This window comes from Grus americana, chromosome 1 (assembly GCF_028858705.1).
Source record: "Grus americana isolate bGruAme1 chromosome 1, bGruAme1.mat, whole genome shotgun sequence".
Classification (NCBI taxonomy): Eukaryota; Metazoa; Chordata; class Aves; order Gruiformes; family Gruidae; genus Grus; species Grus americana.
Window position 1 is genome coordinate 43,904,909 of NC_072852.1, and position 15,119 is coordinate 43,920,027.

The 15,119-nt window shown below is 39.4% G+C and overlaps 1 protein-coding gene across 13 annotated transcripts in view; it reads left to right on the forward strand.

Moving 5' to 3' along the window:
• NAV3 (neuron navigator 3) overlaps positions 1 to 15,119 on the forward strand; it is a 273,105-nt gene that overhangs the window by 190,537 nt on the left and 67,449 nt on the right. The gene's annotated exons all lie outside the window — the stretch shown is intronic.

The following is a 15,119-nucleotide window of genomic DNA, read 5'->3' on the forward strand; positions in this document are numbered from 1 at the left end:
TGCTTTACCCCAATTGTAGTCCCTCAAAACCATTTTAGGACATTTGGTGATTTATATGTATGCCAGTAATCCTGTACCTTTCCTGGGAATTGAAATTGGGGGGGGATTTAGATATGGAAATGAAGACTTTTTTAAGGAAAAAAGCAGTAAGTGTAATAAACATTGGTTAGTTGTAGAAGAGCTGTGATCAGTAGCAGTACATATTATATGCATTGGGGATTTTAGGAAGTAACTTTACACTAGAGTTTCCAGCCTGCCGTAGCCTGTTCTTGCTATTGCAATAACCCTCTGCCCTTTAATTTCCGCTGCCTCTGATAATTTTATGTGGTCTGTCAGAGAGCAAAGATTATCTGAATTTTAGGTTAAATGGGAGAGAACAGGGCAATTTCAGGTGAAAAGTAAGTACACAAAGTACTTGAATAATGTAAAGACAACATACTTTCTCTGCTAGGACTGTGAGGCAGGATTTTTGCTGCAGACCCTGTGCTGCTGTCTGTAGTGCCCTTTGTCTCAGCTGTATGTGTCTAGGGTAGAGATGATGCAGCAATTCAGTTCTCCAAATTCTCTGCTCCCTGCTAATGTTTAGAGCTCTGACCTTTGTAGGTAACATCCATCCTTTTTTCATGCAGGATTTGAGCTTGGTGTCCTTCTCCACTACAATCCATTATATTTCCACAGTCTTTTGCTGTCTGGTCTTTTGATGTCTTTCTTGCATCCTAATTCTTTCTGCAACATTGCAGATGAGTATTTTCATTCTTAGTTCTCCTAGCAGGTGGTAAAAAGGACTCTAGTCCTTTCTGTGCTCTTTCAAGCAGAACTGCAGGCTTCATGCCTGTCCGTTACAGTATTTTTTTCTCTTTTTCACATGGAAAAACTACATTGAAAAAAAACCAGTGTGCATGCATTGTTTCTTTTTTTTTTCCCCCTGGTAATTTTAGATTCACTTTCCCACCTTCATAGCTCACCTAGGGTTGGGTTTTTCTGGGTGGTAACAATAAATAGCGAACTTGCTTTGAGTATTACTAAAGTTAATTAAAAATTCAGACAGTTGCAGGGATAAGTTGCACTTAAAGTGTGTCTTGTTTGCAGCCCCAATGTTATCATCATTTTGGAGAGGTGTTTAAACTGCCTCTGAGGTGAGGTGTCCTATGCAGCAAAGTGCCTGGAGGCACCCTGACCCCAGTGCCCGGCAGATAACTGTGTCTCCAGCAGAATGTAGTGCTCTTGGCACTTACGCCCTAGCAGATGGACACGGCTCCTCCAGTGCCAAAGTCTCCTCCCCTTACTGTCTGTATCTGCTGCTACCATTCCTGGGCATACGTGGTGGGCTGCTGCTACCATTCCATGGCTGTGGTGGGCTGGGGAGGACCAGCCAGAGGGCTTTTGTCATCATCATTCACTGCTTCTTGTTTGGTCCCATCACAAAATCCTCTTTCTGCCCCTTTCGACTGCAGCCACTTCCCGGTCACCCAGAATCCCTGAGAAACAGCCAGAACCAAATTCCTTAAGCATTTGATAGATCCTGACACGTTAGGGGAGTAAATCCACTCGGGCAGTTATTTATGTGCCTCCAGGGAGATAAGGCGTTGTTTTTCTCCTGCTGAAGACGCTCAGAGGCTGAAATGGGTCCTCATTTTAAAACCTGCCATCCACACCGTGCTGACAAGCTGTGTCAAGAGTGTCTTGAATTCATCAGCACCGTTTTTCTCTTTCAGTCAATCTGCAATAGTAGTAATTTCGATACTTCATCCATTGGAAAGAGAGAACTCCTAGTGAGGTGCATTAGTGCTGCCACCTTTTCAGCTGAAAGGGTGCTTTTAATGTGCTGTTTCTCTGAACTTTGAGCTAAAAGTAGCCAAGGGAAATATTCTGTTATCCAGAAGAAGGACTACAGCTTTCTAAAGGCTTTGGGTTCTTCTTTTTTGAAGGAAATTGTTTACAAAACAGAATGCAGCACTGCCTTCAGGAAACACCTGTCACTGTACTAGGAAGGATACTGAGAAGTTTAGGATGCATAAAAATTAGTTGCTGTTGTTGTTCGTTGCATTTCTTTGGAGATTTGATCAAAATTTACTGTTTCTTTTTAAAGGAATCTCTCATATTTTGGCTCTGGTTTTGCATTAAATTATGGGTGAAATTTGTCACAAGAGAAATTGAAATATGTTTGATTTAAGAACTAAGAAATTATCTTTTTAAAGTTTTATTTCAAGCATCCATTTTATGTTATCCTTTTTTTATTTTATTACCTATACATTTTTTCATATGACCAGCATATGGTATAATATTTCATTGAAGATGCTTCAAATTAGAAAAAGGTAGCTTTGTCCAGTATTAAGTAGAGTTTTCTGTAATGATTTGAAATATTAAATAAAACAAATTGAAACATCTGAAAACTAAGACAGGAAAAGAATATTTGCAGTGTCCTATTAGATCTGTATTCTCATTGCAAAGAAATGCATTATTTGTGATTTTAATATGATAATGGCAGTATGGATTGACTGAAATTTAAAAATTAATTCTTCAGTTATTTCATTTTTTAAGCAAATTGTGATTTTTTTTTTAATATTGTGAGGTGTTTCAATTTATATAAAAAAATGAGCATACTGTCAGATTTGACTGAAAATTTCCAGTTAGCTTTATAATGATATTTTGCCCTGTCACAGTCCAGAAACCTGAGCAATTTATCTGACCTGCAATTCACTTCCTATAACCCTCTCTTCTCCAGAATCCTAAGAATTGGATAAGGATTAGGTTGAAACCCGAAGTAATAGTTCCATACAGGAGCTCCTACCCTCATTGGCAAGATGATAAACACATGGCACAGGGACACTTCAAGAGATTATGGCACCAGCAAAGATTGTATACCACTGGCATATGGAATAACAAATATATACGTATGGAAATGAATCAATCCCAGTTGTGATCTCTGAGCAGACTCAAAATATATGAGTCAATGATTGCTGTTAATGACCATGTGAAAACTGGTGATGTAACATAAGGTGCAACTAAATAGCATTTAGAATTGCTGCAAAACTCTTCAACAAAATTTATCTAAAACTAACCAATGTCAATAATCTAAATGCCCAAATAGTTCTTTAATGCAGAACAAGAAAATCTTAAACATTTGGGGAATTAAAAAAATATCAAATAAATGCTAGGATGACTAAACGTTTGCAAATAAGTTTCGTTCTGAAATCCATGTTTTCTAAACTCAGCAGCCTGAGTTCATGAGGGCAAAGGCTAGAAGGAGTTAGAAATCAGGGAGAAAACTTCAGATCTCAAAACTGAATAAAAATACTCCATGAAACTATTTATTAAAAAGAGAATAAAGATATGCTTAAGCTAGGTGAACTTTTTTTTTTAACAGTCTGGTTTTGTGTACAGAATCATGTATGTCTGGTATATTTAATTCATATTGCACATTTCCTCTCAGAGAGATGACTTCTTTGCCTCTGTCTTCATACGGCTGTGTATTTTTATGAGAGTTATGAACTGTAATTTTTTGAGCCTTTGTGTTTTCTACAAAGTTCGATTAAAGTCAGCCAGCAGTTTGTGACCAGGCAGGAGTGATTGAGCAAGGGCCTGAAGGCCAGATGTGCAGAGAGCGTGAGCATTAAAGCCTTCATTCCTTACTAAATGATGCTAAAAATCAGGTCATGGAGAAGCAGGAGAAATTCTCCTTCTACTTTCTGCTAAAGCAGTAATCTGGGTCTTTACTCAGTGAAAAACAAGAAGTGTGAGTGACAGTCCTGGCAAGCAAAACCAGGAGAAGCAGCAGCTTTGTCTTCTGCTTCACTTGTCCTTTGTCAGAGATGTTGTTGTGATGCTGACTGCAAGCAAGTAAGCCTATTAGGCTTCTGATAATAGGCTTATCCTGTTATCTGAAAATATTTGTGTGGATCAAGCTCTCAAAGAGTTTCAGGGGTGAAGATTTTTATTAAGAAGCCCTTTAGGCATCAAACTAGCAGCTTTTCCCACAGTCGCAACTTGTTGCTAAACTCAACAAACCGGCACCTTGTCTTGAGGCCTGCAGGGAAAAACTACATTGAACGAGGGTGTGCGGGAGGAGGCCTGTTGCTTGCGGTTGCTTCCCAGATAAAATTCATCCCACACTTTCAGAAGGGCTGCATTTCTGACTGTGCTCACGCCTGGTGGGAGGCATCCCACTCCCGGGGGGCTCTCCTCGCTCCTCAGATGGCAGTGCAGGGCCGCGAGCTCGGGGACCACCCTATGCCAACTGGTAGGTAGGTTATCAAGGAGTGCTGCAACGAGGTGACAAGGATAGGTGTCTGGCACTAAGTTGTTACTGTCAGCTTACAATTGTGAAGGATGATTTAAAAAAAAAAATCAAAAGCATGACATTACAAACGAGATATAAAAATTTTGTTTTAGTCTAGAGGACAATGTGGGGTAACAAATGTCTCTCACAAGCCAAAGCCAACTCCAAAGCTTGCTTTACCCCAACAGTGAAGCTGTATAAAACTGCTGGTTTTAAATGTGGTTATTTCATGGAGATTTATAGGGTAAGTATCATGACCAGAATGAACCAAGATTTACTTCTCATCACTCTGCTAACATAGTTATGTATGGTTTTCTCTTCAGATTGAGTTTAATCAGTTTCAAGCAGGAAAAATAAATCCCTGCTTCTGCATATAAGCAAAAATAGGACAGGTAGTTCTAGCAACAAATATTCTTAGACATGAGAGGCTATGCACAGCACAGGAGGTTACCAGTAAATCAGGACTTTGACATCAGGCATACTGGGAAGAGTTCTCCTCTGAACAATTATCAGGACAATCTGTTTGGTTTCTTCATATTCTATAAAGACAATGGTGCGTGAAGAGCTTTGATTTTTCGGTACCTTCCTCCCATCTGAAGCTCTGAATGGCAGTTTGCAAAGGTGTATGACAAATTCTGCTTATCTCAGAGTGTTTCAATAGGATTTTCCTACAAATACAAATGTGGATCCCATGAGATGTTTCTTTATGCTTGCAGGATCTCATTTCTCTCTTCACTTTTGGGGATGTGAATTGACCATATACAAAGTGAAGAATGACATTTTTACTTCTTAAAGTGACGAGATAACAAGGAATAGATTTTTATATTGCTTTTGTATCTTCTGAAGAACTGTATAGGCACTGTAATTTGTCTATTTATGTCCATTCGACTGATATTAATTAACTTGTCTGAATCTGCATTTGAAAAATTTAAACATCTCTGGTATCGAAACAGTGTATTAAAAACATAACAAACAGCAGCAGGAAGATAATTCCATCAAAAGCTTTTCTCCCTTGGTTTGTTACGATGTTGTCAACAGTTCTTGATAGAATTACTTCCTTACATCTTGCTTCAGCCCATATATTACTATTTTCCATACAGTGTTTGAAATGTAATTAAAAATGGATGCTGTTTATCTGCCTCATGCAAAAAAAGAACTGTACATTCCAGGAACAAAATATCTTTTCTAGTTGGATATTTATTATTTTCTTCAAATAACACTTGCCTAAATTCCATTTTGCAAAGTTCCTTCTTCTGATTGTTGATACATTCTGTTATGAATTTAGAGCTAGTTAATGCCTTTCTGCCATCCCTATCATGTCAGATTAAGCATTGTATTCAGAAATAAGTGGAAACCAGAAGGGGTTCTGGCAAAGGCTTATTCAGATCATGAGATGTGGGTATGCAGGTTTTGCAAGGTATGTACAATTATCACAAGAAATTTAAATCTTCCATCAATTCATTTCTTTTCCTGCAGGCTCTAAAACCAAATTATTTCTTAAAGCACTTATTAAATGCTTGGAAGAAGAAATATGGAAATACATTGACCTTGCAAAAATGCATTTTGCTCTAATTGTGCTCTTGGGCTAGAAGTAATTTCTGTAGTAGGATATAATTTTCTAATTGGAATTTCTTGTAAAAAAAATTTCAAACGTGAAATAAAAAATCCTCCCAAAGAGATACTGCATGAAAGCAGATGCATAAATGCATTGCTATCCTTTTAATTGTAAACAATTTTCCTTACAATATACTGAATCCATCCATTTTGAAATGTACATGACATGATTTTCTATCCGTCACCTCAAAGAAATTCAGGATTAACGCTTCAGTGGTTGCCTTGTTTGAGTATGACAGGTAATGCATTACACTTGCTGAGGAAAAGGTGGTGAAGTATGAGTCCAACTGGCTGTGTTTTCATTTAGCTATGAGGATGCTATGAAATTTATAGCCCCTGCAAGTTTCTGGTTTGATTCAGGGCCTGGGCTTTGTCGCTCTCTGTCTGCGGACTGAAACAAAGTATTGATTTTATGAACTCTGTGCCATCTTGAATCTGTCTGTGAAGGGTCAGTATAGCTGTTTTATGAATAATGAGCAGCTGAGCTCACAGTGAAAGATTTAAAAGGGATTAATTCATGATGAATTGAACTTTGAAGGAGAAAGTTTGCCAGCTGATATATTGGCACTCTAGTGAGGAGTTACTTTGAGTAAAACAGTCCAATTATTTTCTTATCTTTTCTTCTTAATGAGCTAAGAGATCATTTCGGTTCTCAAAAGTCAATTAGGGGAGTAGCTATAAAGTCTTTATTTCAGCTGAATCCTGCCTTACTGTCCTGAAACATTTCCTGAAATACGGATGTCAGAGAGGATGGTTCATGGCAGCAGCCTGGACGGCGTGTTAGTATTCACGTTACTGCTGTGCTGTAAAGAAGCAATGTCCACCTCCGTGGAGTGTGTTGTGGAGGCTGACTTATGCATTGTGTTCCCTGTTTTATGGATTTTATGTGTGTGGGACTAGCTTAAGCACAGACTGATGGTCAATGAGTTCCATCTTCCTCTTGCAGGGCTTAACTTGTATGAGTAGAGTAAGAAAAGTCGTACTAGGTTCAAGCTTTCTACTGTGGGCATCTAGTTTAAGTCCTCTACCTCACTCATATCTCTTCAGTCTTTCCTGCTTACCCTTTGGATGAACCTGCCTTTGTCTGCTGACTACCTAGGGGATTAAATGCCAACCTTTGATTTCCTAACTCACATTTAACGTACATGCCTTGCGCATCACTGACATTAATTGTCTTACACTCCAGGTAGCTGCTCACTCCATAGGTGGCTAAATTTGGGGATTTTGCTTTTTTTAGGGCACTATTGGCTAATTTAAATAGCTAACCAGTATAACTGAGAGTGTCCCAGTCCTAGCCGCTGCAGTAGACTAGTGTACTAGCATCGTATTTGGCAAACATGGAAGCAGGCTATACTAATCAAAACAATTGCTTGTGTCTCTCATACCTCTACTGTTTCTATGAACAATTGTCTAGAGACATCCAGAGGCTCTAAGAAAGGGCCATGGAGACCTGCATCATCTGGGGATTCATTAATATAAAACAGCCAGCTGTGTGCAGCCAGAAGAAGGGATAGTATCTCACTGTTCATCTTTGATCTGCTCTTAGTATGGATCTGTAGATCCCCAAACACACGCTCAGGAGTTAACTTTCCATTTAGCCCCAAATGTTACTCTTTTGTCATGGTCTTAGTTATCTTATTTGTCCTCTAAGACCATTCCCCCCACAGCAGGAATACATGTGGGCACTGCCCTGTATGTACCCACTATGGTAATGAACGATTTAGAAGTGTTTGGAAGTGTTGTCACATTTTGAAAGCTCAGTTGCTATAAAAAGCTAGTAAAGGTTCTTTTGCTAAATGTGTTTGTTCAGATTCCCTGAATCCCAAATCCATACACAATCCATGGGAATATGTGAGTTCCACTGGCAAGAATGTGACTGAGGATTTCTCACTCCTAAGCAAGACACGCAAGGATCATAGGTCTACTACTGTGGTCTAAAGACCTTCATGTGCATTATAAAGCATGTGACAAATAAAGTGCTATTTTTCCTTCAGAGTTACAAACCTCCCTAGACAGAACAGTTATTCTGATTAAATGAATGCTTTAAGAGGGAGGGTTTTGTTTTTATTTTCTAGAGCTGTATTCTGCAAGCTGTAGTTTCTGCTTCTGCTTGCAAAAATCAGTAATGAACCAAAGGAAAAAGTGCCAGCAACTTGTCAAACTATGCCAAGGGTGGGATGCACTGAAGGAACCATAATTTTCCATCAGACCCGACAGCACATTGATCGGAGTCTTGCTGCCTTCATATGTCTGATGATCTGCTTGTGAAAAGCTTTTCCATTTGCATGCTTAGGCCACTTTGGCTGGAGGTGCTCTCAAAAATGCAGTACGCCAATGTTGAAACAAATTCCAGGCATTGACCCAGCTTATCAGTATGGTAGACTTCACTGAGCTGGCAAGTTTAAGGGCTTGTAGGAAAATGCTGAAAATAGAAACAGGAAGGGTGGAAGGAGCAATCATTGTGGTTGGGCGCTCTGCTATGTCTTGTCTGCAATTAGAGACCACTTTGATTTTCTGAATCAAGTACTGTGAAAGAAGAATATTTGAGGTATCCATGGAGCTAACACAGATTGTTAATACCACTTCCTCTTGTCATATACCTTCAGGATTTGTTGCTCTGCCAATGCAGTGCCTTTTGTATTTTCAGCCATCACGCAAAACATCTAGAAAAATTTGTTGCATATTTCTTCAGGTCTTCATTATGTAGGGTATGATCAAGTATTATCTGGCTTCTTTCATTGCATCTTTGCCCTAGAGCTCTGTTGCTTGCCTGTCTGCTGTGTGAATAATGACTTATCCCATATAAAACATTCCTCATTTGGTTCATATACTTCAGTGTGCGAACTCGGATTATTTTCAAGCAAAGAAAACCAAATACTTGTGGAAAGCAAACACAAAAGTGCAATGAGCACAGCTGAGTGCAATTTATCTTTCCATTTGAGGGAACACTTGTGGGAATACGTTTATAATCTTTGTTCAGCTCTACATACTGATGTTGACTTCAGACACCTTGCTATTTCTAGAACAACTATGCGGTAGAAAGGTCAATGAGATGATTATTATGGAGATATCTTTTCAGTACTAATGCACACTAATGAAAGCTAGACAAAGAGTGGAGATAGTGGAGACTAACCAATTGTGTAGATAAGTTGTGGATTCCTGAACTTCATGGAGTATTTGATATGATTGAGGAGTTGGAACTTTGCTTGAAGCATTTGGAGCAATTTGTGGACCATTGGGATGAGTGCAACGTTCATAGCCACCTTCAGCAATTAGAGACAACGTGGAAGTCTTCTCCAGCAGAAGTGTTATTTCTTGCTTCAAAATGGGCAAGAACTGTTCAGATTTGAAAGATGCAAGCTAGAATTAGAGGATGGGTTTTAGCTAGTGCAAATATTCTTATAGGCACACCTACTCCATCAAAGAAAAACACAGATCTAAGCAGAAAGAATAGTGGTAATTTTATTGTGAAGAGCCTGGGCAAACTCAAAGAGCATGAGGTATGCTTCTGGATGAAAGTTGTAACACAGTGGCCATAAATCTAATCAGGGGATGGGAGGGAAGCCACCCATCGGTGCTTATCACATGGTTGGGCACACTTTTTCTAGCCCCCAAGGTGAAGGGGCATTCCTACTGCAGTACAGCTTCCCTGCTCAGATTTATCCCTGTGTATGACTGAAATGATGGAATAATTATCAGAATTATAAAGTGGATAAAGCTGAATGTTACTCATGCTGTGTGAAAAGAACTTAATGAGGTTGTAAAAGCACTCAGAAGTAACAAAAGGATGCCCGTGTAACCTTAATTCAGATTTTTTTTTTGTGCACATAAATTTTCAGGCAATCATGGTTTGATCAACAGCATCCCCCAATCTCTAGAGTCCTTATTTTATGTAATGTGTAGATTGAGGGTGCTCCGTTTTAAAGCAGTTATTCAGCATTTTGTGTATTCCTTGTTATTTATCATGTGTGACCCCTTATTTTATTTAACATGTGCCATTTGAACATTTTTCTAAAGAGAAAGGGGCTTTTTTATGGTGCTTTTTAGTGTAGTGTCTGAGTATCCACAGTTATCAGACACTGCATTTTCAAACTCATTTGTGCAGGTATTGTGTCCATTTTACAGATGGAAAGCTGAGGTAAAGCAATAGTAAGGCCAGAAGTAGCTGCTGGTTTTTGACATGCAGTTAGAGTTGCTGGTAACCTAAATTTTAAGATACCCCTGCAGCAAACTGTAGGTTCAAAGCACACATTTGCATGCATTACATCTTTGCAAGTCAGATGCTAAGCTCTAAAGAAAATGAGAAGCTCTTTATTGGTGTCCGGCCTGTTAAAAACGTTGGTTAAAGCAATCACCTAATATCTTGCAGGTTGCAGAGAGTCTGGTGTACCAGGGGCTTCAATCATGCTTCATATAGACCCTTTTGTTACAGAAGTCTTTCAACTTCTTTGAAAAATGACAGAAGGCAGCTTGCTTTAATGCAAAATTCAGATTCATCCCTAGAGCAGGCCTCTTATAAGAACTAAATTAATGAAGCATTTCTAGAGAAAAATAGTATATGGTTGTGTTATCAAAAACTGTGTTACGTACATTCACAATGGGAGTAGCGACTGCTGGGCTGTTTGCTTGCTCTCCATTTGCTGATTTGACTGCAGAACTAGGCAGCACACAGCAGGCTGAGCTGAGCTGCTAGGTAAGGAGGAACTACCAGGCATATGCGAACAGTGATTTTGAAGAGATTTATAAATTGTTTGAGAGGATACACCAGTGACAAGTGGTGTTCCTCAGGGGTTGGTACTGGGACCGGCACTGTTTAACATATTTGTTGGCAACACAGACAGTGGGATTGAGTGCACCCTCAGAAAATTTGCCGACGACACCGAGCTGTGTGGTGCAGTCGACATGCTGGAGGAAAGGGATGCCATCCAGAGGGACCTTGACAGGCTGGAGAGGTGGGCTCGTGCGAACCACATGAAGCTCAACAAGGTCAAATGCAAGGTCCTGCACGTGGGTTGGTGCAATCCCAAGCACAAGTACAGGCTGGGCGAGGAATGGATTGAGAGCAGCCCCGAGGAGAAGGACTTGGGGGTGTCGGCTGATGAGAAGCTCAACATGAGCCGGCAGTGTGCACTTGCAGCCCAGAAAGCCAACCGTGTCCTGGGCTGCATCAAGTGTGACCAGCAGGTCGAGGGAGGTGATCCTGCCCCTCTACTCTGCTCTTGTGAGACCCCCACCTAGAGTACTGCGTCCAGCTCTGGGTGCCCCAGTACAGGAGAGACATGGAGCTGTTGGAGAGAGTCCAGAGGAGGGCCACAAAGCTGATCAGAGGGCTGGAGCACCTCTCCTATGAGGACAGGATGAGAAAGTTGGGATTGATCAGCCTGGAGAAGAGAAGGCGCCGGGGAGACCTAATTGAGGCCTTCTAGTACCTGAAGGGGGCCTACAGCAAAGATGGTGAGGGACTGTTTATGAGGGAGTGTAGTGACAGGACAAGGGGTAATGGGTTTAAGCTGAAGGAGGGTAGATTTAGATTGGATGTTAGGAAGAAAATCTTCACTGTGAGGGTGGTGAGGCACTGGAACAGGTTGCCCAGAGAATCTGTGGATGCCCCCTCCCTGGAATTGTTCAAGGCCAGGTTGGATGGGGCTTTGAGCAACCTGGTCTAGTGGAGGGTGTCCCTGCCTGCAGCAGGGGGGTTGGAACTAGATGATCTTTGAGGTCCCTTCCAACCCAAACCATTCTATGATTCTATGATATGACACAGCAAAATGCACATTCTTAGTGTGAAGATTATAGCTTGCTGAATTTCAAGGTTCTTCTCCAGTTCCTCTTTGGATCCAGAGGTTTCTCAAAGAAAAGGTTGCCAGAACTCGTCAAAGCATTTTTCTCTTAACCTCAGTCTCCCAGATAGCTGAACTGCATTTGCTGACATTTTCTTTTAAAGAAATCGACATGAGGCTGACACGCAACAAGAAAAAAAGCAGATTTTGCCAAAGTTATAAGTAGCTAAAATGCGATTTTAAAAAGGGAAGTGGAGTCAGGCATTAATAAGCAGTGGTAATAACCTGACCTGTCATAAACTCTATAGGATGCATGAAAAGGGGAAAAGTAAATGAAAGAGAAAATGAAAATGAAAGATGAATCTTAGCCAGTATATTAAAAGCCTACATTAAGTCCCTTAGGTACAGTTTGACAATGAATATTGTTTTGATGAGGGGTAGGAGGAACAAGAACAAAAATTACAGTGAGAATTTGCTGCAGACTCCCAAGAATGGGTTTTCGATCTCAAGGTGATGCACATCTAATTTTACTAGTTGGGGTTTTTTTTTTTTGTTGTTGTTGTTTTTTTGTCATACATTTGCTAGTCTAAAGGGCAAATGAATATGAATCATCAGTAATTTTTCCAAATTATGAATGAGGCATCTTCATTATCCAAAAATTATATTAACTCATCTAATAACAGCTATACTACCTAGAAATGAGGAAAGAGGGCTGGAAAAGTGGAAATAGTTAAGTGCTGAAAGGTAGAAGATTTAGCTGCATGATAAAGTTAAAAGAACTCTGGACAATGCACTCAAATAAGCACAGGACAACAATTTTCATTGCCAAAAGGGTGGCTGATATGGTCTGTTTTGTTGGAGTCTTCCATTTTTACTATGTATTTTCAAAAGGTTGTGTGAAGTAGGAATTGGTTTCTCTAATAGTCCTTAGAAAAATGCCATAAGGGAAGAAACAGGTTTTGGATATTCCTGCTTTTTACAGGCATACTGAATATCAGCAGAAATTTTGGGGTGCAAAATCCCCCAAATTTAGAAAACATCTTGAACACCTATTATAAGAGAAAAAAATCCAGGCAAATATAGTGATGAGTCTGAAAGCTCAGTAGCGGAGGTGTCAAAATAATCTTCTATATATCTTACAAGACAGCTGTGAGTGTTCCCAGAACCTACTAATAACCCACTGGTGAGTGAGGTGTGATGAGTGTGAAACACCACAGAGAAGCCATAATAGAAAGGAAACATGATCACAGTCATTTGTGCCTGAAAATTTCAGCTGTCAAGAACATCTTTATATGTTGTGAATCAGCTGAACAATTTCAGAATTTACCAAACGTGAATCTTCCTACAGAGAAAAATGAGCATGAAATGAAGGAGTACCAAAAATTTAAATAGAATAAAATAACAAACAAGCATGGAGAAACAGAGACTTAGGAAACTGATGGTCAAGTATTAATTAACATGAATGTTGTACATTACAAGTTCATGTTGCTTGTAAAAGTACCCAATATATCTCATTTTGGATGTGGATTCTGATGTTTTTTCCTTTTTTTTTAAAGTATCTTCTAATGAGGGCATATTATTTTTTCTAAAACCTAACCACATTTAATATTATTTACGTTTTTATCCATCTTTAAGGTTATCAGTCTTAACACTGTTATGCAAGGTATATTTCCATGTGGTACATAGCATTTGAATAATAGCTTTTAGCATCAGTGAAATTCTGTATCACATTAGATAGTGAAAAATACAGAAAGTATAAATGACTTGTGCTTCAGAGATGGTTCTTAGATGAATGTGGGCAGCTTATAAGGTATGAGATATAAGATACTATAATTGCTTAGATATTAAATTGTATTATTAAATCACTTGTTTGTATATTACCTGGAAATGTTGCAGAAGACGTATTTATTTGTAGTCATTGTACTCAACAGTGGAAAGCACAGCATTGTAATAAACTCTTGCCCTCTGAAATATGTTTATCTTGTCACTGAGCTGGCTTACTAATGTGATTTTCTACCTTTCATGAAACGAAGGTAATGCTTGCTGCAGTTGCTATGATACGAGACTAGTGCACTGAACTTTCTGTTGCGTCAGCGCACATTTTGTACCATGCAATTCACTGTCGCTGCTCTTACCACTTTCTAAAGCCTTCCATGAACAAGTGGGCAAGTGAATTTAGTCTCCCAAAACACCACGTGTAAAATAAGGGTTCACAGGTATTTTCCTTGTTTGCTTTGAATGACTAGTAGCAACAGTACTCAGCTTTATCTCAACTGTGGGGTCGAATTTTAGATTTTTTGTAAAAGGCAGCTCGTGATGTAGGCTACAGCAAAACAAGGATATTATGTAGTCTCTCTTGTGTTTTGAACTTTACCAGCACACATAAACCTGTCACCTAGCTTTGTCTTTTCAGAAGTTATGTGTCTAGAACAGGATTTATCAACCATCTCCTCCCTGGGAGAAGCAAAGACATAAAGAGGCACCATCAGAGGACAGTTCATCCCACAAACCTGAGACATTTTAAGTCAGGATGAATTACCTCCTAGAAGAGCCTGCTTTGTGCTGGTTAGAGTGGGCACCTAGAGACGCAGCTTAAATGAGATAGATACCTAACTTTTATATAGCTAAAACTATAGGAGATGAATCCCACTGCAAGTAATACAGTGAATATTTTTCAAGCTCTGTGGTCTGGGAATAATCCAAAACAAGATTAACAGGTGGAGATGCAGCAAAACTGGGAGTATACTGCTGTATATGGCAATAAGCTAAGAGTCATAATGTAACAACACCATGGAGAAGCAATTGTGTAGAGAAAGGTCTGAGAAACACAGATCAACCTCCCTTCCGTACAAAAGCAAGGTTTTTGTGAGAGTAGGTAAATGACATTTCTATAAAAGTAGCCTTTCTCTCATTTGCATCCTCTGCCTCAATCTCCCAAAGGAGAAGAGTTGACAGCCTGTGTTTCTTGATAGATGTATAATGTGTTCTCTGTCAACTCTGGTGACTGTGTTGTCAGGGGATCCCATTTTGATGACATTGCACCCACTAGACAAAGGCTGAAGACAAGAAAATAAAACTTTTGGAAATACTGGCTTCCTGCTGACAGTTGATTAGGCTGCAGAAGAGATACTCCTTTTATTTTTCTGTAGCCCGGAAATCCATCAGGTGTTCTCCAAGCTATTAATAATGCTTTGGCTAGCAATACCAGGTAGGTTTAATGGATTTCCCTGCCAGTGTACTGAATGCGATTGCAATGAAGCATGAAACAACCTATTTTAATGACTTACACGAGTGCTTGCTTAGACCTGATGTTAAATTTTTTAAAGGCACCTGGTTCTTTCATTAATTGAACAAGCAACTGCTTGACAGTGAGTGAACAATTAATTAAGAACGCTGAAAACTAATAGTCATTGTACATTAGGAAATATTACTGAAAATTTTCTGGT